The sequence below is a fragment of the Rissa tridactyla genome, unplaced genomic scaffold, assembly GCF_028500815.1.
Source record: "Rissa tridactyla isolate bRisTri1 unplaced genomic scaffold, bRisTri1.patW.cur.20221130 scaffold_33, whole genome shotgun sequence".
Lineage (NCBI taxonomy): Eukaryota > Metazoa > Chordata > Aves > Charadriiformes > Laridae > Rissa > Rissa tridactyla.
Window position 1 is genome coordinate 1,314,894 of NW_026529545.1, and position 23,215 is coordinate 1,338,108.

The following is a 23,215-nucleotide window of genomic DNA, read 5'->3' on the forward strand; positions in this document are numbered from 1 at the left end:
CATTGGTTCTACAGCCCATCCTGGTGTATCTGCCTGGGGCGCGCTCGCCTTACGTCTAAACATTGTGTATATACAAACTTCTTCACTTGACAGAGTGTCAGCCCTAGATGCATACGAGAACAGTACTACACCGGGCAGAACACCTGCTCAAGGGGAGTCACCTAACAACACTGCACACAACAAAAAGCAAACAGTAGCACACATGCTGATCAGCAGGTATAAGCTGGCGCCCACACACACTTACACAGCAGACATACAAAAACAGCACTTTTATCTCAGGGAGACGACTGGGGAGGGGAGGGGGCAAGGCGGGCAATGTCAGGAGCAAACAGCTCCGGCTCTGTCCTTCTCTGCTGACATTCTGCCTCCTCCATCGGCCTCAGGTGGAGCAGAGGGGCTCAGCAGGGGATTGTCCCAGACCTTCGGACCTGGCCTGTTCGATCCCCCTCCCGTGGGTTGTAATGCTGCAAAAGCCCTGGCTGCCGTGGCTCGCTCCGCGTTCATATCTTGTAAGGTCGATAACACCAACCACCATGTCGTCACTAACGGTGATGCCTCTTTGTCTCCTTTACTTATCACTTCCCACAGTTTTTTTCCAACAGCCTCCCGTATTTCTGGTTTAAAAGCTGTCTGGGGCTCTGGTGCGAATCCGTTCTCTCTGCACCAGGTTAACCACCTTCGGAGCATACGCTCATTGTATTTCACCCCTCTCTTAGAGAGGATATGCAGGAGAAGTCTTAATATTGTCCCTTCTTCTTTTGTTACTTTTTGTCCCATCTCCTGCCCCGGCTTAATCAGTTTGAGCAACAGTTTCGCTGGTGTTTCAATCCCTCTCTTAGAGACGGATCCCAGTGAGTAGCGTGGCCGCAGCTTCTGTTTCCATAGCTGCACCTGGGAGGTGAGGAGCGACCTCACGCCGTTGTCTGCTCCCGCTGATGCGCCCAAGCAGCACGTCTCCCAGCCGAAGTTTCCCACTCCCCTCCTCTAGCTGCTTACCGCAGTCTCGGAGAACTCAGTCGCGCTGAACCATCCTCTGCTACCAGATGTCGGAGGATGTCGGAGTGGGAGACGGACCCGGAGTAACGATGGAATCTCAATATGAGTATGATCGTTCTCCCTTTGTTTAAGTTTCACAGAGAATATATAGATAGACAATAAGAACAAGCGATAGCAACAGATACATGATTGGTTACAACTTATGTTTAGGTGACTAAGGCAATTATTCCATTGGTACACGTCCTGTGTCCACCCCTGGCTATGAAGCACAACTTTCTTTCTCTATTCACTGTAGGAATGTGTCTGAGAGAAAATGGTCACGTGAGCCAGCCTCCCTACTATGAGAGATTAGATTAAGGGCAAAACAGGTGGTAGAAGATGGAATTAGTACATGGGAAAAACGGGAACTGAGAAGGTAGAAAACATGTTGTGCTAATGACTAAGTAGTTTACTATGTGAATTCTTGTAACCAACCTGATCTGTGAATGAACTGCATGGACAGCGCGTGAACAGAGACTGTAAGCCAATCATATAGCTGCCGCTAGCGCGTGCTCTTATTGCCTGCCTATATATACTCTGTGTAAACTGGAATAAAGGAGAGAACGATCATACTCATATTGAGATTCCATCGTTACTCCGGGTCCGTCTCCCACTCCGACATCCTCCGACATCTGGTAGCAGAGGATGGTTCAGCGCGACTGAGTTCTCCGAGACTGCGGTAAGCAGCTAGAGGAGGGGAGTGGGAAACTTCGGCTGGGAGACGTGCTGCTTGGGCGCATCAGCGGGAGCAGACAACGGCGTGAGGTCGCTCCTCACCTCCCAGGCGCAGCTATGGAAACAGAAGCTGCGGCCACGCTACTCGCTGGGATCCTCTCTAAGAGAGGGATTGAAACACCAGCGAAACTGTTGCTCAAACTGATTAAGCCGGGGCAGGAGATGGGGCAACAAGTAACGAAAGAAGAAGGGGCTATATTAAGACTTCTCCTGCATATCCTCTCTAAGAGAGGGGTGAAATACAATGAGCATATGCTCCGAACGTTGTTAACCTGGTGCAGAGAGAACGGATTTGCACCAGAGCCCCAGACAGCTTTTAAACCAGAAATACGGGAGGCTGTTGGGAAAAAACTGTAGGAAGTGATAAGTAAAGGAGACAAAGAGGCATCACCGTTAGCGACGACATGGTGGTTGGTGTTATCGACCTTACAAGATATGAACGCGGAGCGAGCCACAGCAGCCAGGGCTTTTGCAGCGTTACAACCCACGGGAGGGGGATCGAACAGGCCAGGTCCAAAGGTCTGGGACGATCCCCTGCTGATCCCCTCTGCTCCACCTGAGGCCGATGGAGGAGGCAGAATGTCAGCAGAGAAGGACAGAGCCGGAGCTGTTTGCTCCTGACATTGCCCGCCCGCCTTGCCCCCCTCCCCTCCCCAGTCGTCTCCCTGAGATAGAAGTGCTGGTTTTGTACGTCTGCTGTGTAAGTGTGTGTGGGCGCCAGTTTATACCTGCTGATCAGCATGTGTGCTACTGTTTGCTTTTTGTTGTGTGCAGTGTCGTTAGGTGACTCCACTTGAGCAGGTGTTCTGCCCAGTGTGGTACTGTTCTCGTATGCATCTAGGGCTGACACTCTGTTAAGTGAAGAAGTTTGTATATACACAATGTTTAGACGTAAGGCGAGCGCGCCCCAGGTAGATACACCAGGATGGGCTGTAGAACCAATGGAAGTCCTGAAATATTGGGGGAGTTTTCATGAGCCGACACGTTTACACTCTCGGGAACGGCTCGCCCATGCAGGGCGTATCACTGGTTGTTTGTTGTTTGTCTATAAGGTCATGGTTGATTGGGAAAAGGAGTTGAGCCAAAATCTATAGGATGCTCTGTATGAAAATGAGAAACTTAAGGAAAAATGAGAAACTGAGCTCTTGTTGCAAAGGCAGACTTTTATGTCAGTCGTAAGTGATGGTGGAAAAAAAAAAAAAAAAAAAAGAAGAAGAAAAAGAAAAAAGAAAAAAAAAGAAAAAAGAAAAAAAAAAGAAAAAAATGAAAAAAAGAAAAAAAAAAGAAAAAAAAAGAAAAAAAAAAGAAACCAAACAGGAACAATTAGATGGGAAATGTGCCACGTTAGCACAAAAGTATGCCATAAGCATTACGAGAAAGCATCAGAAAAAGAGAAATAGGACACCTGATTCAAAGCAGTACCATAGAGATATGTTTTTTGTTTTTTTTTCCTATATGTGTATATGTTATTGCATGCCTTAGTAGATTGCTCTGTGTTATACCCTGCGAGACTAAAATGAACCCAGCAGAAGCGGTCTCTTGAGCAAGGGGGTGGAATATGGGAAAGCAACGGAAAATCGGCGAGGAGGACTGTAAATACACACAAGGGACTCGGAACTGGGTGCTGGAAAACACATATATCACACCAATTGTTATTCAGTCTCGGGTGCTTGCAAGAAAAACATTTGGATGACATAAGCCTGTAATGGACTCACAGACACCTTATCGAGCTGCTTGAGAATCTTGGCCTGTTGTGGAAGAAGATCAAAGCACAGTACCAGCAAGAACAGGGAGTCCGCATGCGCTCTAGCAAACGAGGACTCTTTTGCTGCCAAGGATTTGTGATAACAAGGACTCTCTTGCTGCCAAGGATAAGTTTAACAATGCTACTAGTACCGCTATTTCTGAGTTATTGCTAGATGTAGATAGTATTCGATATGCGATGTTGCAAAACAGAACTGCTACTGATTTTTTGCTTTCAGCTCACAGACATGGTTGTCAAGATTTTAAAGGACTGTATTGTATGAATCTAAGTAACCACTCCAAATCCATCCATGCCCAGTTGCAGGAACTGCACCGACTGAACCAGCAACTTGTGGAGACCACTGGGTGAAATCTCTTTGCTGGATGGACTTGGGGGTGGGGTTGGTTGAAGCAAATTATACTCATCGCCTGTGTGGAAGGAATTTGTCTGTTATGTTTAGTATACTGTTTGCTGTGTTTAATAAGCATTATACAATTAGTTGTAAATGCCGCTTTGCATCGTACCCTTGTACGAGTTGTAGAATATGTTGCTCTAAAAACTATGTGTGTATCCATGAGAACCCGACCTTCACAGAAGAAGATAACAAGAAGGGATTACAACAATGTAGTCACGTATCAGACAGCTGCCGTTAGCAAAGCTGGATCATGAGTTTGGTGAGACTCGCTGCATACACTGGCCACGTGTGCAGCGACTCTGGCCTGTACTTTTCTACTCGATCCAGTGCAGGAGAGTCTGGTGGGACTCGCTGCGTGCGCTGGCCATGCATGCAGCGACTCTAGCCTGTACTTCTCCACTCAATGCAGTGCAGGATATAAGGAGGCTGTCTCAGGTCAGAGAGGGGGAGAGAGACATGAGCACACTTTGAAGGTACAGGGGATGCCCTGAAGCACTGTGTCTGCCCCCGCCCCCCCCCCCATAAGTTCTATGTTCATTAACCCCAACAGCTCTGAAGGCATTACAGTATGTTGCAAGATAAGATATAGTCTACTACTGCTGCAAGACGCATTGAACACCTTCCTACAAGAATTTCAACTTTATGCCCTGATAGGACAGTGGGATGATGCACTCGCAAAGAGCCTGACTGCGTTAGAGTGGGTATTTTTGCCACATACCTTTTCAAAGCCGGTAACTATGATGATCGAAATGTTACCACGATTGTTTTTCCAGGGTCGCTTGTGCTGTCAGCAACCACAATGTATTTGAAATATTACAAAAGGATTTCTCGTGGGTAAATCCAAAGAAATTGGCTTTCTGGGCTAAATTTAGGAATCTGGGTATTTATTGCCTTAGCAGGGTTCTTTTTGATTCTGTTTTTAATTGTGTTTAGTATATAACCTGCTAAGAGCGTCACAACAAGGATAACATGTCCAAATTAAAAGCGGTCAAAAATGGTTTCGATGATTGGTCAAACTCATGGGGTATAACGGGATGGTTATCAGACTTACTAAAGCAAGGGCTCATGCTATTGTTGGTTATATTATTATTGATTATGGTAGCCTCATGTGTTCTCCGCAAAGTGACTGACATGCTAGAAAATGCCACGCATAAGGTCTGGCTGGCTCAAGAAGAAAAAGGGGGTATTGTAGGAATGTGTCTGAGAGAAAATGTTCACGTGAGCCAGCCTCCCTACTATGAGAGATTAGATTAAGAGCAAAACAGGTGGTAGAAGATGGAATTAGTACATGGGAAAAACGGGAACTGAGAAGGTAGAAAACATGTTGTGCTAATGACTAAGTAGTTTACTATGTGAATTCTTGTAACCAACCTGATCTGTGAATGAACTGCACGGACAGCGCGTGAACAGAGACTGTAAGCCAATCATATAGCTGCCGCTAGCGCGTGCTCTTATTGCCTGTCTATATATACTCTGTGTAAACTGGAATAAAGGAGAGAACGATCATACTCATATTGAGATTCCATCGTTACTCCGGGTCCGTCTCCCACTCCGACATCCTCCAACAATTCACAGATGTGGTTCCTCTTATCTTGTTTACCGACTTGTTACTTCTGCTCCTTGAGGAATTTCAAGGATAGTTCATGGTCACATTCCTGCTTGTAGTTAAACAGGCTTCTCTTCAAGGCTCATGTGAAAGGCTGGATTGTTCATCGCAATCAGATCACGTCCCTTCGAACTCAGCCATTCCTCCACAGACATGCTGGGAAAGAAGGGTGGGGGACTTGCCCTTTACATGAGAGAGCAGCAGATCACAGCCCTGGACTTCAGGGGAGCCGACCCTGGCCTCTTCAAAGACCTGCATGGAAGAATCTGATGAGAGACTGTCCTCCAGGGAAGAAGGGTCAAGGAGAGCTAGTTGACAATCAAGGATCCCCTCCTCCAGGCTCAACAACCAGACCATCCATCAAACACGAAAAGGAAGCATACAGGAGGTAGAAGCACAGGAAGGTGTCTTGGGAAGAATACAGAGATGCTGTCCGAGGGCAGGGATCAGGTTAGGAAAGCCAAAGCCCAACTGGAGTTGAATGTGGTGAGGGATGTGAAGGGCGACAAGAAAGGCTTCTCTAGGTACATCCCCAGCAGAATGAATAATACAGAAGATGTGGGCCTGCTGCTGAACGGGAGCAGGGGCCTGGTCACAAAGGACATGCAGAAGGCCAAAGTACTGAATGCCCTCTTCACCTCAGTCTTCACTGGTAAGACTGGCCTTCAGCAATTCCAGGTCCCTGAGAGCAATGGGAGAGTCCACGGTAAGGCAGGCTTATCCTTGGTGTTTAAACAAATGGGACACAGGTAAGTCCGTGGACCTGGTGGGATGCAGCCACGAGGGCCATGGGAGCTGACTGGTGTCACTGCGAGGTCACTCTTGATAATGTCTGGAAGGTCATGATGGTCAGGGCAGGTTCCTGAGGTCTGGAGAATGCAAATATTGCCCCTGTCTTCAAGAGAGACAAGAAAGAGGATCCAGGGAACCACTGATGTACTTTAAGAAGGTAGAATGTACTTTTAAAAAGGTAAAATATATTTTAGAAGGTAGAATCTCTCATTAAGTAAGTAAGAATAAAGAGCTGTAAAAAGGCCCTGTGAAACCAGACGCTTGGTATCAACAATAAATGCCTTCCTAATGTATATACCTTTGAAGAAGAACAGAAGGCTGATAATAAGGAACATCCCATCACAGGGGGTGCCGAAACCGTCTGAAAAGCAGACAGCTGCTGGATAAGGCATAAAGTCAACAAAAATTTGCAGTAACTGGGGGGAGAGGTAAATGTGGCAGTGGGAGATCGCGACCACCAACTCAAGTGGAGACTGGATTGGACCCCAAGGTGCTGGAGCATGCACATAGCAATGAAAGGACCTTGTTACTCCAAATGAAAGCGAGAGACTGTACTAACCAATAGAAATTGTTATGATAAGGTACTAACCAATTATTATAATTAAGGGCATGTATTTCTGTGTTTTGGACCATATAAATATTCGGAGGAGTTTGTAGGCCAGTGTGCTAGCTTTGTGGATCACCACCCAGCACTCATCTCTGCAGACATTAAATAAATAGCTCATACCTCTACTCTGTGCGTATATTGGCGTCACACACCAGGTAAATGACCCCACTTTGGGACAATACTCTAGGCTGGTCAGTCACCTCCATCCCAGGAAAGGTGATGGAGCAAATAATCCCGGGAACCAATTCTGATCACAGGAAGGACGGGAAGGTGACTGGAAGGACTGCATGGATTTGCAAAGGGCAAACCACGTCTGACCAACCTGACAGCTGTCTTTGCTAAAATGAGTGGCTTGGTGGATGAGGAGAGAGTACTGGATGTCATTTATCTGAACTTCAGAAGGGATTTTGACACTGTCTTCTGCAACACCCACTTAGACACACTAGTGGCTAGGAAAGGCTAGGAAAGCAGACATGAGATGGATTTAAAACATTTTAAACCGGCGGAACGGCTTGACTCAAGGTTTGTGGCACTGGGTCCACCTGGAGGCCAGTCACCAGTGGGATACCTCAGCGATCAACACTGGGGCTAATACTGTTCAACATCTTCATTAGACACCAGGACCGAGTGCACCCTCAGCAAGTTTGGAGGTGACACAAAAGTAGAGGAGTGGCTGACAGCCCAGGCCTTGGCTCGCAGGTACAACTGCACCGATGGGGTCTGTGCTGCCCACAGCAGAGCCTATGGGGAACAGAGACGGGCAGGTGGGCACCTCGTTCAGAGAACCTTTTCTTCTGGGTTGGGTTTTAAAGCTTCCTTGGGCAAAGGTATCCCAAGAGAGTGTCCCCACCAGCAGTGACTGTGACAGAGAAGCATGGCTGAGAGCGCACAGCCCAGCAAGAGGAACTGCCTGGAAACACTGAGGCATGTGTTTGGAGATCGATAACTGTAGCCATGCCCAGGTAGCCAGGAGTCACACAGATCAGCCGACAGAGGACTGTGGTAGTAGTGGAAGGAAATGGCAGGGGCACTTTCTCTTTGAGCATTTCCATGAGTCTTTTCACTCCTGTCAGTGGCATGTTTTTGAGATACACCTGTGGATTGGCCCAGTTGTTGTGCTTTGTTTCACCCTGTGGAGCAGCCTCAGAGGGTGGGAACTGGGTGCCTCTGTGATGAGCTGGCCCCAGAAGTTCTACTCTGGGAGCACAACTAATGCGCTCCGGCTGTCTGTAGGCTTCCAGTCCATAGCACAAGCCCAAAGGTAAGCCGAAAGGAAAGCAACCCAAAACATCCCAAGAGTGAACATCAGGCCCTCTACATCAGCAGTTTTGTTCACAAAATCACAGAATGATAGGGCGTGGAAGGGACCTCTGGAGATCATCTAGTCCAAACCCCCTGCCAGAGCAGGGTCACCCAGAGCAGGCTGCACAGGAATGCGTCCAGGCGGGTTTGGAATGTCTTCAGAGACGGACACTCCACCACCTCTCTGGGCAGCCTGTGCCAGGGCTCTGCCACCCTCACAGGAAAGAAGTTCCTCCTCATGTTGAGATGGAACTTCCTATGCTCAAGTTTGTGCCTGTTACCTCTTGTCCTGTCCCTGGGCACCACTGAAAAGAGCCTGGCCCCATCCTCCTAACACCCATCCTTTAAGTATTTGTAAGTGTTGATAAGATCCCCTCTCAGCCATCTTTTTTCCAGACTGAAAAGACAGAAGTTCCTCAGCCTTTCTTCATAACAGAGATGTTCCAGTCCCTTCATCATCTTGGTAGCCCTTTGCTGTCCCCTCTCCAGCAGTTCCCTGTCCTTCTTGAACCGGGGAGCCCAGAACTGGACACGGCACTCCAGGTGCAGCCTCACCAGGGCAGAGTAGAGAGGGAGGATGACCTCCCTCCACCTGCTGGCCACACTCTTCTTGATGCACCCCAGGATGCCATTGGTCTTTTTGGCCACAAGGTCCCATTGCTGGCTCATGGTCATCCTGTTGTCCACTGGGAGTCCCAGGTCTCTTTCCACAGAGCTGCTCTCCAGCAGGTCAGCCCCTAACATGATGCATGGGGTTATTCTGTAGGAATGTGTCTGGGAGAAAATGGCCATGTGAGCCAGCCTCCCTACTATGAGAGATTAGATTAAGGGCAAAACAGGTGGTAGAAGATGGAATTAGTATATGGGAAAAATGAGAACTGAGAAAGTAGAAAACATGTTGTGCTAATGACTAAGCAATTTACTATGTGAATTCTTGTAACCAATCTGATCTGTGAATGAACTTCATGGACAGCGCGTGGACGGTGTAACTAGCTAATCAGAAATAAGCAAGTAGCATGTACAGCTACAACACAGGGTATAAAAGATGATGATCTGTGCTTAATAAACGGCTTCTGTTGATTCACATTGGATCGTCTGGAGTCCAGTTATTTCTCCTCATTATTCCTCCCCAAACTCCCCATGTATCCAATGTCCCAGCTCTTCTCTTCTTGCAAATTTGGATGCAACCTTTCATCAGACCCATCTTCTCAATAATTCCTGCTGGTTCTTATCCCCAACCATCCTTCCCACTACTTTGGGCCCATCATGGTACAAGGCCTGTACTTGAGCCCTGAAATTTGTGATGGCAGCCCCAGGGCCAAGAAGGCTGTGGGGAAAAAGGACTGATGGGAGAGGGAGTGTTAACAGCATGTGAAAATCCCTAGGGAGCCCTGAGTCCCTCACTACAGCCTCTCCAGCCGGCAGGAGGGATGCTTCAGCCCCTCGCACAGCAACTGCCCCCCAGTGTCTCCCACAGACTCGGGCTGGCGCTGAGCACGGCAGCCAAGCTGGTGATCTGGCACCACTGCAGTCTGCAGGGGAGGGACACAGGAGCTGTGGGACTGTCACAGCCACCAGGAGACAAGCCATACCCACCCACCCACCAGCCGTCCCAGTTCAGTCCCACTAGTCCGCGACCCTGAGCTTCCCCAGTCACTGGGCTCTCCCCAAGGCTACAGACAAAACAAATTTAGAATTTCTGGGCACTTTGTTTTGTTCACAAAGTCCTCTCAGTGGGCACCCACTAAGATCCCACCAGGGAAGCAGTAATTGTGCCGCTCATTCCCATGGCTTGGCAGAGCACTCTAGAGCCACAGGAGATGCCCAAAATGGCTCAAACACCCAGGCAGAGGTGGCAGAGATGGCACAGGGCCTGCACAAGAGCCCCAACGCTCAACACAGCAGCCAATGTAGAGATGGGAGTAAAGGCAAGGACGGGGAGGGAGCCTTGTGGCCCAGCCCAGGATGACTTGCCCATGGCAGAAGAGGGACTTCTCACAAGGATGTGTCCTCTGCCCTCCTCTGGTGCCTGCTCACGTGGGACTGAACACCCCGGGCTCAGCAGACACCAGGTCTGGGGAAACAGGCACCTGGAAGGGCACCACTTTCACACACTCCTCTCATTCCCCGTGCAGGCAGGTGGGGAGCATGGGATGAGCAGGGAGCCAGCGCTGCAGGCTCACCTCCATGGCAGCCTCTCCCCATCCCTACGTCCCAGCTCCAGTGCCATCCCAGACCCCATCAAGGGAAATGCCCGGGAAATGCCCCAGGGGGCCCTGGGTCCCTCACCCCATGATCTCCAGCTGGCAGGTGGGTTGCTTCAGCCCCTCTCACGGCAGCCGCACCCCAGCATCTCCAAAATAATTATCACCCAGGTGCAGCTCCCGCAGACGTGGGCTGGTGCTGAGCATGGCAGCCAGGTCCCCGCAGCCGGCGCTGGTCAGCTGGCAATGTCGCAGGCTGCAAGGGAGATGCAGGAAAAGGAGCCACAAGACCATCACAGCCACCCGGAGAGATGTAACCACCCACGTGCCTCTCAAAGGGCCTATGCCCACACACCACGGCCAGAAACCCTGCCCACACTCATGGGATCCAGTGCTTGGCCAAGGGCTCGGCGCTGGAGCCACTGCCTGCTCCAAGCCCAGCCCTTGGCCTCCTCTGAACACATTTCTTTCCAGAAGGGAACAAAGGGCTCTTCTCAGTGCTGCCTAATGGAAGGATAAGAGGCAACAGCCACGAGTCGCAACACAGGAAACTCATTAGACTTCAGATCTCTCTGTCCCCCGTCCCTCCACCATAAGTGTGGTCAAACAATGGAACAAGACCCCAGAGGGACTGTGGGATCCTCATCCTTGGAAACATTCCTAACCCAGTGGACAGGACCCTGAACAACTCATTATGGCAGCCCAGCTTTGAATGTGAAGAAGTCCTACATGACCTCTGGAGGACCCTCCTACCTAAAGTACTTTATGATTCTGGATCTGGGCAAGACCCTGCTGGTTAACTGCCCTTCTGCAAATGGCTGGAGCTGTGGAGAGTCTGGAAAACAGGCCTATTCCTACAATCCTTCAGACCCTGCCTGCCTTCAGGACATACACGTAAGGATGCACTCCTTCAACCGAAAACGTGACAACACTAACTCCCCCTTTGCCAACCCAACCCTTACTGCTGGGCTTGCTCATTCATGGCAGGGTTGCAAAATCCCGCCATGCAAAGGCTGATGTAAAGACCTCCACTGGCCTCTCCAGGACATCCTTCTTCTGCCCAGCTGTTCTTTTCCTGCATGGAAGAGAGGGCAAGCAAGACCATTTTAGTTGTCCAGCCCACCTGCCTGTGTTTTGGGATCCATTTCCTCCCACATTAGCTCCATGCGACCACCCTAGCTTCAGCCATGTCCCCTGTCCCAGTACAACAGTGGGGACCTCAAGCTCAGCAGCACTTTCACCCACCCCATCATCGCGGAAGAGCTGCCTTCCCTCTTAGGTGTTATATCCTCTCTCAGCGCACCTCTCTGATGAGCACCATTTGGGAGACACCGCTTCCATCTCCACATCCCAGCTGGCAGAAGCAGCTGCCCAGCCCCAGCCCCACAGAGTGCTGCCCAGGGAAATACCCTGAGGAGCTCCGGGTCTCCCACCACAGTGTCTCCAGGCAGCAGGAGGGATGCTTCAGCCCCTCGCACAGCAGCCGCAGCCCAGTGTCTCCCATCTGCCTGTCTTGCACGTCCAGCTTCTTCAGGCTCCAGCTGGTGCTCAGTGCTGCAGCCAGGTCCCTGCACACGAGGCTGGTGAGCTGGCACTGCCACAGGCTGCAGGGAGACGCACCAAAGAGGGGACGGGGGTTATCAGAGCTGCTGGAACAGACACACCTCTCACAGGGAAAAACCACAGGGGTCGAGTCCAGCCTGGTATTGACAGCTGGTGCCATGAGCAATAGCCCCAGTACAAGGGCAAGAAGCTACCTCAGGAAGGCTGGCTATGGGATACAGCCCGTGAGGGGCTGTATCTGACCAGGTCTGTGGACACTCAGAGCCCCAGCTGGCCCAGAATCCAGGTGGGCATGCTGTTTGGGGGTACCCATTCACCAGCCCCACACACGATCACTGCAACGTGGAGCAGGACAACAGACCTGTTTTCTCGCACTGCGCTTGCATCTGACTTGCTTGTGCTGTTGAGGCATTCTTCACCACACTTCCTCGGTGTTGGGGAGGGAACTCTGGGATCTCTCTTCCTGACACTGATGGGGAAACAGGTGCAGGGTAGTGCCCAATACTACCACACCTCCTCAAACTCCTCGCCAGTCCCACTGCTGACCTTGGAAGTGCACCTACAGTGCCGTGAAAGAAGACTGTGCTTTGATAGTGCCCAATGCCACAAGAAAGCCTCACCACAATGAGGAGGTTGCACCCCACAGAGGAGAGGGGATAGAGGCAAAAAACATGCTTTTACAGGGGTTATGGTTTTTCCAGTACCAAACTCCTGAAAAGCCTTCTGCAACATGAGACATCTCTTGCCCCGTCTCAGGAGTCCGGGCTCGTTTTCTGCTGTGCTGAGCATCTCTTCCAGCTCACTCAGGACTCGTGGGCACTTGCCTTGCCATACTGCTGAGAGGTGAACAGATCTCTCCTAGCTGGGTACCAGAGCCCTTTTCCCAATCAAGCATAGCACTCTTGTGAGCAGATCTCCACCACAGACTGCCAGCCTGCACGACGCCAACAGAGTCAAGTGCATCAAGGGAGAAGCCTGCAGCTTAACCCCTTCCAGACTCAAACAGGGTGGTCCAAGCTTTTTGCTCTGCTTCTCTGCTAGGTCCCTCTCTGAATCCAAGTCAAACCTTCCAGCCTTTCAGACCAAGGGCTACAGGGAAAGGGGTAGTGAAAAAAAAAAACAGGTTTGCATTTTCAGAAAGTGCAAATGAAAAGGCTTTTAAAAATATCTTTGCAGTGCCTCCCTCTACTAGGGCAATGTGGTGGAGATAAGCACCTGTATTTCCTGCAGAGGAAAAACCACTCTGGCTTGGTCCTTTCCTGGACCTAGAAGAGGCTTTGTAGAGACAGTGGATGGCTACACAGCTCCGCAGGTCCTTTATGGAGCTGCTCACATAAGCAGGTCTCAACTCCATCAGCATGGTCTCCACAACAGCCTTAGTCAATCCGGAATAAAATGAGGAAGGGGTCGGGGGAAGAGTTTTGTTAATAGGAACGTGAGAAGAGTCCCTTCGCTATAATATCATTAGTTTGACGGGAAAGCAAACTACCATTTTTCTAGCATTTTTAGTTATTAAAAAGGGAGAGAAGACCAACTTAGTGGCTCAAGGAACTTTGTCACTGTGGTGGTCAAACAATACAATACTTACAAACAAGGTCTCTCTGGGGGTCCTGGAATAACCTCATTTTCATGGTCTTCCCATGTAAGGAAGTACCATTCAAGATGAAGGGAGTCCAGTCCCTTCCAGTGTTTGACACAGAAGGAGAAAACCCTTTGATCAGGGTCAGGCTGATGTCTCTCAGAGCAATCCCCGTGAAAGGCTCCAATGCACGGCTCACAAATGTTTCGTCTTGACTCTCGAACAAACAGTGAAATATAATCAAGTCATAAATCACTCTATCAGAACCTGAAGCTACTCCTTGGCTTATCTGAATCCACCTCAGCAAATCTTCCTCAATTTGAGGTGAAGTTTCACATCCAGTTATTTCCTTCAGCTTCTTCTTTAGTTCCTTGTTGAACAGGCCAAACAGGAATCACACCACTATCAAACGTGTTTTACATTCACTCTCATTTTCAAGCACTACCTTTATTGTCTTCTCAGGAGTCCTTGAGTGTCCCCTTGCATCCCCATCATCCCCCAGTGCATAGAACAACACTGCAAAAAACTCTTGAAAACTCAGATGAATGAAGCTGTAGACAGTCACGCACTCCCAATCTTTTCTCAGAACACTCTCATTCATAAAAAGGGAGGAGAGAACTGGGTGAATTAAGACATGTTCCTCAATCTCCTTTTCCTCAAAGAGCATCTCCTGCTTCCAGATTCAATCAGCAGCCAGGCAGCAAAGTCTGCCCAGGAACTTCTTCAGATCCTGCTTCAGATCTTCTTTCCCACACTTGAGTAATCTGGAAAGGTAGGACACCTACAGCTCTGTGATTGTTGTAGGAGCCTGTGAAAGATCTTTCCCTTCATCAAGTTCTTGTTCAAGAACAGCACAGATGGTCCAACACGCGACAGGTACAAGGCACATGGTAAAAACAATGTCATTTCTTTTGACAAAGCTAATGGCTTTCCTTGCTTTGTCTTCATCCATGAAGAACTTGTGGCAATATTCCTCCCTCTCAGCTTCCTAAAACCCCAGTATCTCTGCAAAACACTCTGTCTTTAAACACTGCTCCAGGCTTTGAAGAGCTGTTGGTCTTGTGGTGATGAGTAAGGAGGACTCTGAAAGGCGAGTCTTCTCCAATACGCTGCTCAGAATAATTTCCATGGGCTTCTCTTCCTCAGCACTTGAGCATAAATTACATTTTGGTTGTTCCAAGGAAAACCTCATTTCATCAAAGCCATCAACGATGAACAGAAGCTTCTGGGGATTAGCCAGGATGTCTCTAAGTGGTGCCTGTCAATCAGGACAGCAATCTGACATCAAGTCACCCAGACTCAGCATGTCGTCCTGCTAGGAAAGGTTGATCTCTACAGCTTATGTAGAAAGCATAGTCAAACTGCGCATAAAGGGCTCTGTTTGCCCAGTCTAACATGATCTTTCTTGATGTCACCGTCTTTCCAATCCCTGCAGCTCCCACTAGCACAAAGATCTGTGGTATTTGCCCTCTTTTATTAGGCTGAAAAAGAGTTTCCACAGTGATGGTAGGGTCAGCACCTTCCCTACTGGCCTCCTCATGTCTCATGTCAAGAACACAGGACCTTGTGGTCTTGTTCAGTTCTGTTCTGAGTCTTTGCAACCTTCATCAGCTTGGCGTATCTGCTGCTTAGAGACATGTTCCCAGCCTGGCGAGTGTTCACCTCTCTAGAAGTGCAGAACTCTCTTGCTGCATGGTCTCTGTACTTCTGCCTGTAATCTACACCAATGAGAAACATGAGCACCACCTTCTAATAAAGGCAAACTTCGCATTAGCCTCTCAAAATTATTCCCACAACACATTCCCAGTATGCAGCACTTGTTCTACACCACGGTTTTAGATTTCCAAAGACCTTTACAATGGCTTGCACTGAGTAACCACCTGAGCAATTCTATCTACCTCTTATTTAGGGAAGGTGGGGGGAACCAGCTCCTCCTCACACGGCTCCATTAAGTTTAACCAAGTAGGGCAGAAGGAACCCAATGGAGGAAGAACACATTCGTGGGAAAGACTGGTGAGTATTTACTTGGAAAACAGTTGCTAAGCATGCTCCTCTTTCCGTAAAGCACCCTGGCTTCTCTACCAAAGCAGGAGAGGACTTACACCTTCGTTTCTCAAATGGAAGACACATGGTTAATGGTGTGTCCCCTGGCCCAAATCAGACTCGGAGAGCAGAGCTCCAGCCAACCTCCACTGCAATAAGCGGGTGATACTGTCGGTTGCTTAGAGAACACCCACTGAATCACCTCTCTTCTTCAGACTCTGACAGAAAAGGAGGATCTGATGTGTCCCTTGTATTCCCTACGTGCACAGATGGCTCTGCACCGTTATCTCCTGGCTGAGATAGCTGCGTGTAGCATAGTAGCTTCTGCTGAAATGTCACATACTGTCAGCTGATGTTCCGGGACTGGGAGCTGAAACTGCAAAATGAACATGAGTATTACCATAGCGGTGTGGCAGAGTCCCAGAGACAACACTCAGTGGCAGCGGATCCCTCATGAGCCTGCCCAAAATCCTAGCAGATAAGGCAGAGTTCTGCTACCGGTAGTGCCACACGAGCACTGTGAACGTTCCCTGTCCTCTGCAAATCAACCTGCCTTGACATTGGGAAGGAGCCCCCTCTCCTCCCGGGGAGCCCCAGGTCCCACAGGGGGACATTCTTCTGTCCCAGAGCAGAACAAATTACCTGAGCTGCGGGCCACAACCCACCCCACCTCATCAAGAGGGCACATAGAGCCCCAGAGCAATCGTGGCAGCAGTCCCCAAAATGGGCAAGGGTGGCATTGGCAGGAGCGGGGCCCTGCAGCTTTCCCCCCAGCAAGGAGAGCACTGGCCTCCTCTCCTTCTCCCCTTGCCCTAGGACTTGAAATCTGCTCTCAGCCTTTTGAGGAGGAGCGAGCTTCATGCTTTTTCCAGGGAGCAGGCAGAGAAAAAGAAAGAAAAGCTGTCAGTAACCTCCTGCTTCCTCACCTTCTTCTTCCTTCTGCCTCAGGTGAGCTACCATGTCTCCCTTCCAGCACATGGACGGCCACCTTCATCCACTGCAACCTCTGATCCGCAGCACTTGTGCACGCCCTCAACTGCGTCATCAGTGTGGGGCGGGTCTCAAAACACCAGAGGGTGAAGGGTTAAGGCAAATACCCCGAACCCACAGACCTAGCAGGGCAATTGTCACTTGCCTGGCACATAAATATTTCTTGAGAGACGTATGCAGCCATCTGTCCAACCCTGGATAAGCTCAGACCAACAAAAAAGAAAATAAAGAAAAAGAAGGAAGAAAAAACTCTTCTGTCAAGGAAGGAGTAAAAAAGTGCAAAAAGGGAAGTGGTTTGGGGAAATCAGTTCCAATGGTCTGTATCCCCCCAACCACATGTGCTGGGGGTGTGTGTGTGTATTCACTAGCAAACTTCAGGAGCAGGGGGGCCTCGGGTCCAGGCTGGGGTCTCAGGTGGGCAGGAGTCGGTGCTGGTAGCTGGGGGGACCCGTGGGTGTTGGGTGCCTGTGGGACGGGGGTGCGAATGCTGCCTGTGTGGAGCAGCAGCACCGAGCTGGACCCATGGGGTAGGTCAGGGACCCATGGGGTGGGTTAGAGGGCTGGGGTCCGGGCAGGGGTCCCGGGTGGCAGAGGCGCCGTGCTGGTGCTCAGGGTCCCGAGCGTGCCCGTGTGCCTGCAGGAGCGACCGTCTGCTGGTGCTGGCCCCGGAGGAGGAGGGGACATGGCTGCAGGTGCTGGTGTGCGATGGGGGTCCTGTGTGCGGGTGCTGCTGGTGGCAGTGTCTTGGCTGTGTCAGGCTGTGTGACCAGCCATGTCTGTGTCCTCTCTGTGTCCTGTGTCCGTGTGTGTCTCTGGGAGACGTGCTCAGCTTCGCCGCTGGTTGAAGCAGCAAAGGGGAAAGCAGCAGCCCTGTCCCTCGTCCTGGGCAGAGACCCTGGGTCCCTTGGCACTGGGACGACCAGGCTACAGTGGCCAGGCAGGAGGCGGCCACTCCTGACATCCCTTAACAGTTTCACAGTTGGCAGGATCTGGTCCAGCCGTGAGCATTCCCGAGATTACTTCGTTACTTGTCTATAATGATTATGTGATGGGGGACTGATCCCTTGCTAATGTGCCCGCAATGATATACTTGTAACCAAACTGTTAGAAGGTTTCTCCCTTTGTAGAGCACTCTCAGCATCTTCCACAGAGGGACGACATCGGCACTGCGAGGAGCTGCAGGGGCTTCAGCCAGGCAGCTCCGTAGCACTCTCCTGCCCGACGGCCTGGAAGCTGCAGAGACTTGATTTTACACTGTTTGAGGGCTTGGGGACTTTTGCTCTTTTCTAGGCAACAGACAAGTCAAGCTGCTGAACTACAGCTTTTTAATGATGAAGGAAGAACAGTAATGTTTATTGAGAGCTTGCTCGCCATCATGTTATTGATAAATAGGTAGATAAACAGGGTACAAACAGGCAAATTTAACCTGCAGCCAGGCAATATGTAAAAGTATTGCTCAATATTTGCAGCGCGATTACCGGGATCTGGGGAGAAATCAAACACATAAGTTAAATGCTGTGAGTTTGTTTTATAGCCTCGGTGCTGTGATGGCCATGTCACAGTGAGCAGGAGGGCAGTTGTGCCTGTGTCCCCATGGTGTCACAGTGAGCAGGAGGGCACCAGTGGCTTGTGTCCCCGTGGTGTCACAGCAGGCAGGAAGGCAGTGGTGGTTGTGTCCTGTTCATGTCACAGCAGGCAGGAGGGCAGAGGTGGCTGCATCTCCATGGTGTCACAGCAGGCAGGAGGGCAGCAATGTTTGCATCCCCGTGGTGTCGCAGCAGGCAGGTGGGCAGTGGTGGCTCTGTCCCCGTGGTGTCACAGCAGGCAGGAGGGCAGTGGTGGCTGTGTCCCCGTGGTGTCACAGTGGGCAGGAGGGCAGCGGTGGCTCTGCGCTGAGGGAGGGGTGGCCCCCACATCCTGGGACTGGGGTCCCATGCTGGAGACTCACTTCATTCTGCTCCCCCTCAGAGCCAATGGAGCAGCACCCAGAGGAGATACCCCCGTGCTCATGGACAGGGTTTTGGGAGCGCTCACCATTGTCCGTGGCTGCACCCACCATGAAGATAAAGCCCTCAACGCCAAGGAGGAGGGTGAAAACTGAGCAAGCCCCCAACACGGGGGCATCACTGGATGTTGGGGTGCTCTGCATGCATCTGTGAGTAGTGGCAGAGGGAGCCAGGAGCCCCTTTGGCCACAGGGAAGGGTCTGTCCTCCCCTTACCCATGGGCCTGGGGTCGAGGTGAGTGGCTGCCTGGGAGCATGAGGGTGACAGGACAAAAGGGCCCAGGAGTGGAGAGGAGAAGGCAAGGGCAGGATGGGGAGGGGGCTTCTGGGGTCAAGAAAGGAGCTCTGATCTTTGGGTCAGTGGAGCACTGTTAGGAGCCAAGCAGAGCCCAAAGCTGAGCCTCTTTCACCCTTCCAGTTCTCTCCCCCATCCCACTGGGGAGGGAGTGAGTGTGTGGCTGCATGGTGCTTAGCTGCTTACCAGAGTTAAAGTATGACAGGCTCCAATTCAATTCCAGCCCCTCCTCAAGCTCTTACTCTCCTCTGGCCCATGCTCAGACACCAACTCGGCTATCGGCCCTGCTCAGCCTTCAACTCAAATGCAGCCCCTGCTCAAGCTCTTACTCAGCTCCAGCCCATGCTCTGGCCCCTTCTTGGGCTTCGACATCTCTACTGGTTCATGATGCCACTCAACTGAAGTCCCTCCTTGGGCTCCCACAAGCTGCTGCCACTCCTTGCTGTGCACTCAGCTCTGTAGTCCTTGGGCTCCAACTCTGTGCCAGCCTCTGCTCTGGCTGCTACAACCTTCAGCCCCTATTTGGTCAGCCACTGGTCTTTGATCTGTCTCAGACAGTACTCATTCAAGATTGTTACCAGAGTTTAGGGGCTGGAGCAAAGCTGGTGAAATGTCCAGAGACAAGTGGATGCCACAACAGATGCCAGCTCTGAATGGCCATCAAAGCAGGAACTGGAGCTAAGGAGGTAATAGCTCCCCAAGGAAGATGCAGAGACAATTACCTGCTCTATCTCTTGTATTTAGAGCAGGTGCAGTAGTGCTGCGGATGCCTAAACAGGGGCCAGAGACAAGCTGGAGCCCCAGCAGGGGCGAGAGCTGAGTAGGGGCTTGAACAGGGTCTGGAGCTTAGTTGGAGACCAGTAGGTTCCAGATCCAAGTAGCCTACTTGGACAGATACTTGGCTCTTCCTCCTACTGCAGGTGCTTCTCAAATCAAGACCCTGTTCAAGACATTGCACCCATTTTCAAAAAGGGCAAGAAGGAGCAGCCGTGGAATGACAGGCTGGTCAGCCTTATCTCAGCCCCTTGGAAGCTGATGGAGCAAAACCATTTGTTTGATTCCTTTGCCTACATCCAGCAGCTGTTAGCGTCCAAGATGCCCTGGGGTAGCTGAAGTATCAGTATGCTGCTTGGAAACCTGACCCAGCACCTATGGGAGCTCTTCTGAAGCATTAGCTGGTCACCAGTTAAAGTATTTCCAAACACCTCATTTGAGACAACTTCCTTCTCTCCATTAAAGCAAAGTCTAGACTAGTTGATTAGAGATGGATATCTGCACTGAGGTATCTGGTGTTTGAGGAGACCTGTCTCCTCCCTTTCTTCACCAAAAATGGAGTCCCATATCATTAAGCCAACGGGAGTGTGCAAATCTGGCCACACAAAAATGATGTTTCACTGAAGTTGGTCGCCCTGCTTCCCAGTATCAGGTAAAAGATACTGTGAAGAACCCAGCTGGCTGACTCACTCTTTAGTGAGTTGTGGAATGCACACTGCTGGGACGGGAGCGTTTTTAGGGCACAGGTCTCTGCAAGAAGCAAAATGCTCTTTTTTTTAATGATGCAGTCCTGACTATAACAGAAATGTTTTGAAAATGTCAAGAAAAATGAAAAAATCAAGAAGGATAAAGGGTTGGGGCTTTGAGCAACAGAGAAGAGCCAGGAACTGCTGGTGTATTTGGAACCAACAGGGAAACACCTGTGAAATGCCTCAAAGGAATTAGGGTGTGTTCCTCTAAAAAGGCGTCATCGTCAATAGGCCAGCAGAAGTGCCTCTGTAGGCACCCTGCACACAGCCCGGATAACAAGCAGGAGAATCTGGAAGCCACCGTGCATCTAAAAAGCTACAATCTAATCAGTGAAACATGGTGGGATGAATCACACGACTGGAGCATTGCAAATTATTCAGAAGTGACAGTCAAGATAGGGTGGGTTGGGGGCATTACCCTCTTTGTAAAAAATGGATTGACTGCCCAGAGCTGCCAGAGAAAAGAACGAGGAACAGGTTGAGAGCTTCTGGGTAAAAACTAGGGACCAAGATAACAAAGGAAACCTCGTGGTTGGTGTTTACTACAGGTCCCCTGACTAGGAGAAACCTGTAGATGAAGCATTCTTCAACTACAGGAAGCATCACACTTGCAGGCTCTGATCCTGCTGGGGGACTCCACTCATCCTGACATCTGCTGGAAAAGCAGCACAGAAGATATAAGCAGTCTTGAAGAGAGTTGAAGATAATTTCTTGATCTAGATGACAGACAGTCCCATCAGAGCAGAAGCATTACCGGACCTGTTGCTTACCAACAAAGATGAACTAGAGATGTCAAGACTGGTGGCAGCCTGGACTGCAGTGATCAAACCCTGGTGGAATTCACAGTCTTGAGGGATATGGGCTTGGTGAAGAGTAGAGTCAGGACCCTGAATTTTAAGACAGCAGATGGGACCCCCTGGGAAACTGCCCTCAGGGACAAAGGAAGTGAACGGCCGCTGGCAGCTCTTGAAGGACATTTTTCAGAGCACAAGAGCTCCCCCCGGTGCCCAGCCCGTGGCCAGCACTGCTTCTATCGTGCTCTGGGGTCTGCCAGGGCCTGGACTGGGAGAGGAACCAGGCAGGATTGACTATTCACCTAATACAGGCACTGAAGCCCAGAAGGAGAATGAAGCTGATCACATCTCAAAGAACAGACCTCACCTGCTCTGTGATCAATGGCCAGGTCTGGAAATGGCTGATATAAGGGCTTGGGTTTGGAAGGAGCGTCCGGGGCAGTCTCTTTGCCTGTTCAAACAACAAGAAGCTGGGCTGGATCTTTGAAGTCAGGGATCATGTTTGAGGACCCCTATGGGTATGACAATGCTCTACAGGGCCCCAGAACCTCCTCCACATGCTCCCTTCTCCTGTGGGGCTCCCAGATGCTGCCAGCCCTGCAAAGGGTTCAGGAGAGGACTTGTCCTCCCTGTGGCCTGGCTGAGGAACTTCGTCCCAGCAGTGTCATTGGTTATTTTACACCTCTATCTCCTATGGAAAAAGTGCTGGGAGCAACGGCGATTGGAAGGGTTGAGGTCATCCACTTCGGGCCTAAGCAGGCTGACCTGTGCAGCAGAGGAAAGATTAAAAAGTTCTCAGGGAGGTTTTAGAGTTAGTGCTGCTATCGCTAATAACAGTAATGGTGGAATGTACATCTTCTTCATTAGATAACCAAAGTTATCTAATTTTAGTCTTGTCAGCCATTCTTACCTTAAAAATAATAAATAAATAAATAAACGCTGTAACTTCAACATTTAGCTTCTTGCATGGGATTTTTAGAATAATGCCTTTTCTCTTGGTATTATTTGTTTGGTATCAAACAATGTCTACACCTGACAGCATTTCTCTCAGAATTGCCAGGTTTATTCTCTGAGTTGTTTGTTTTGGTTTTTTAAATATAAAAGGTGAAGCGACAGGTCCAGGTGGTGTAAAAACACAAGGGAGAGAGCCAGCCAAATCATCCTGGGGTGAGCAGGATGCCAACTGATACACAGGAGCCCAGGCCACAGCCATGTTGCTGCCGTGCTTCTACAGCCAAGAGCAGAGGGTGCTCATCACGTAGGGGCCACGGCTGGGCAGCTGGGAGGGGAGACCCTTCTGTAGGTGTTAGATATTTGTAAGGGTTTGGGATTCAGCCTCCCTAACTATAAGGCCTGGACTAAGTCACTCAAAGTGAATAATTTACATTTACGTGGTTATTTCTCAAAGACACCATGTGTGGTTCACTGTTTCTTTATCTTGGCTAACAAGTTTTGTCACTTTTGCTCTTCTTATTCTCTGTGGCTTGTGAAGAGCCCACTCTGGTCCAGGGGAAAAGTATGTGGAGGAAGAAGCGGCGGAGAGGAACTGTTATGGACTGACTGAAACCCTCCATTCCCCATCCCACTGCGCTGCTCAGCAGGGAGGAAGTAGAGGAGTCAGGAATGAAGAGTGAGGTTGTGTCTTGGGAAAAGAAAGGGGTGGGGACAAGGTGTTTTAGTTTTCTCTTTGTTTCTCACCACCCAACTCTATTTCTGTGGGCAACAAATTAAATTAATTTTCACCAAGTCAATTCTATTTTGCCCATGATGATAACTGGCAAGTAATCTCCCTTTTAACTCCACCCATAAGATCTTTTCCATCTTATTTTCTTGTCCTGTTTGAGGAGGGATAGTGAGAGAGCAGCTAGGTTAGTGTCTGGCAGCTGGCCAGGGTCAACCAAATACAGGCTGCCACTGGCTGCACTAGAACATGATTCCTCTGCACAATTTTTGGTCTAGGACATTCTCAAGCAGATCTCACTCA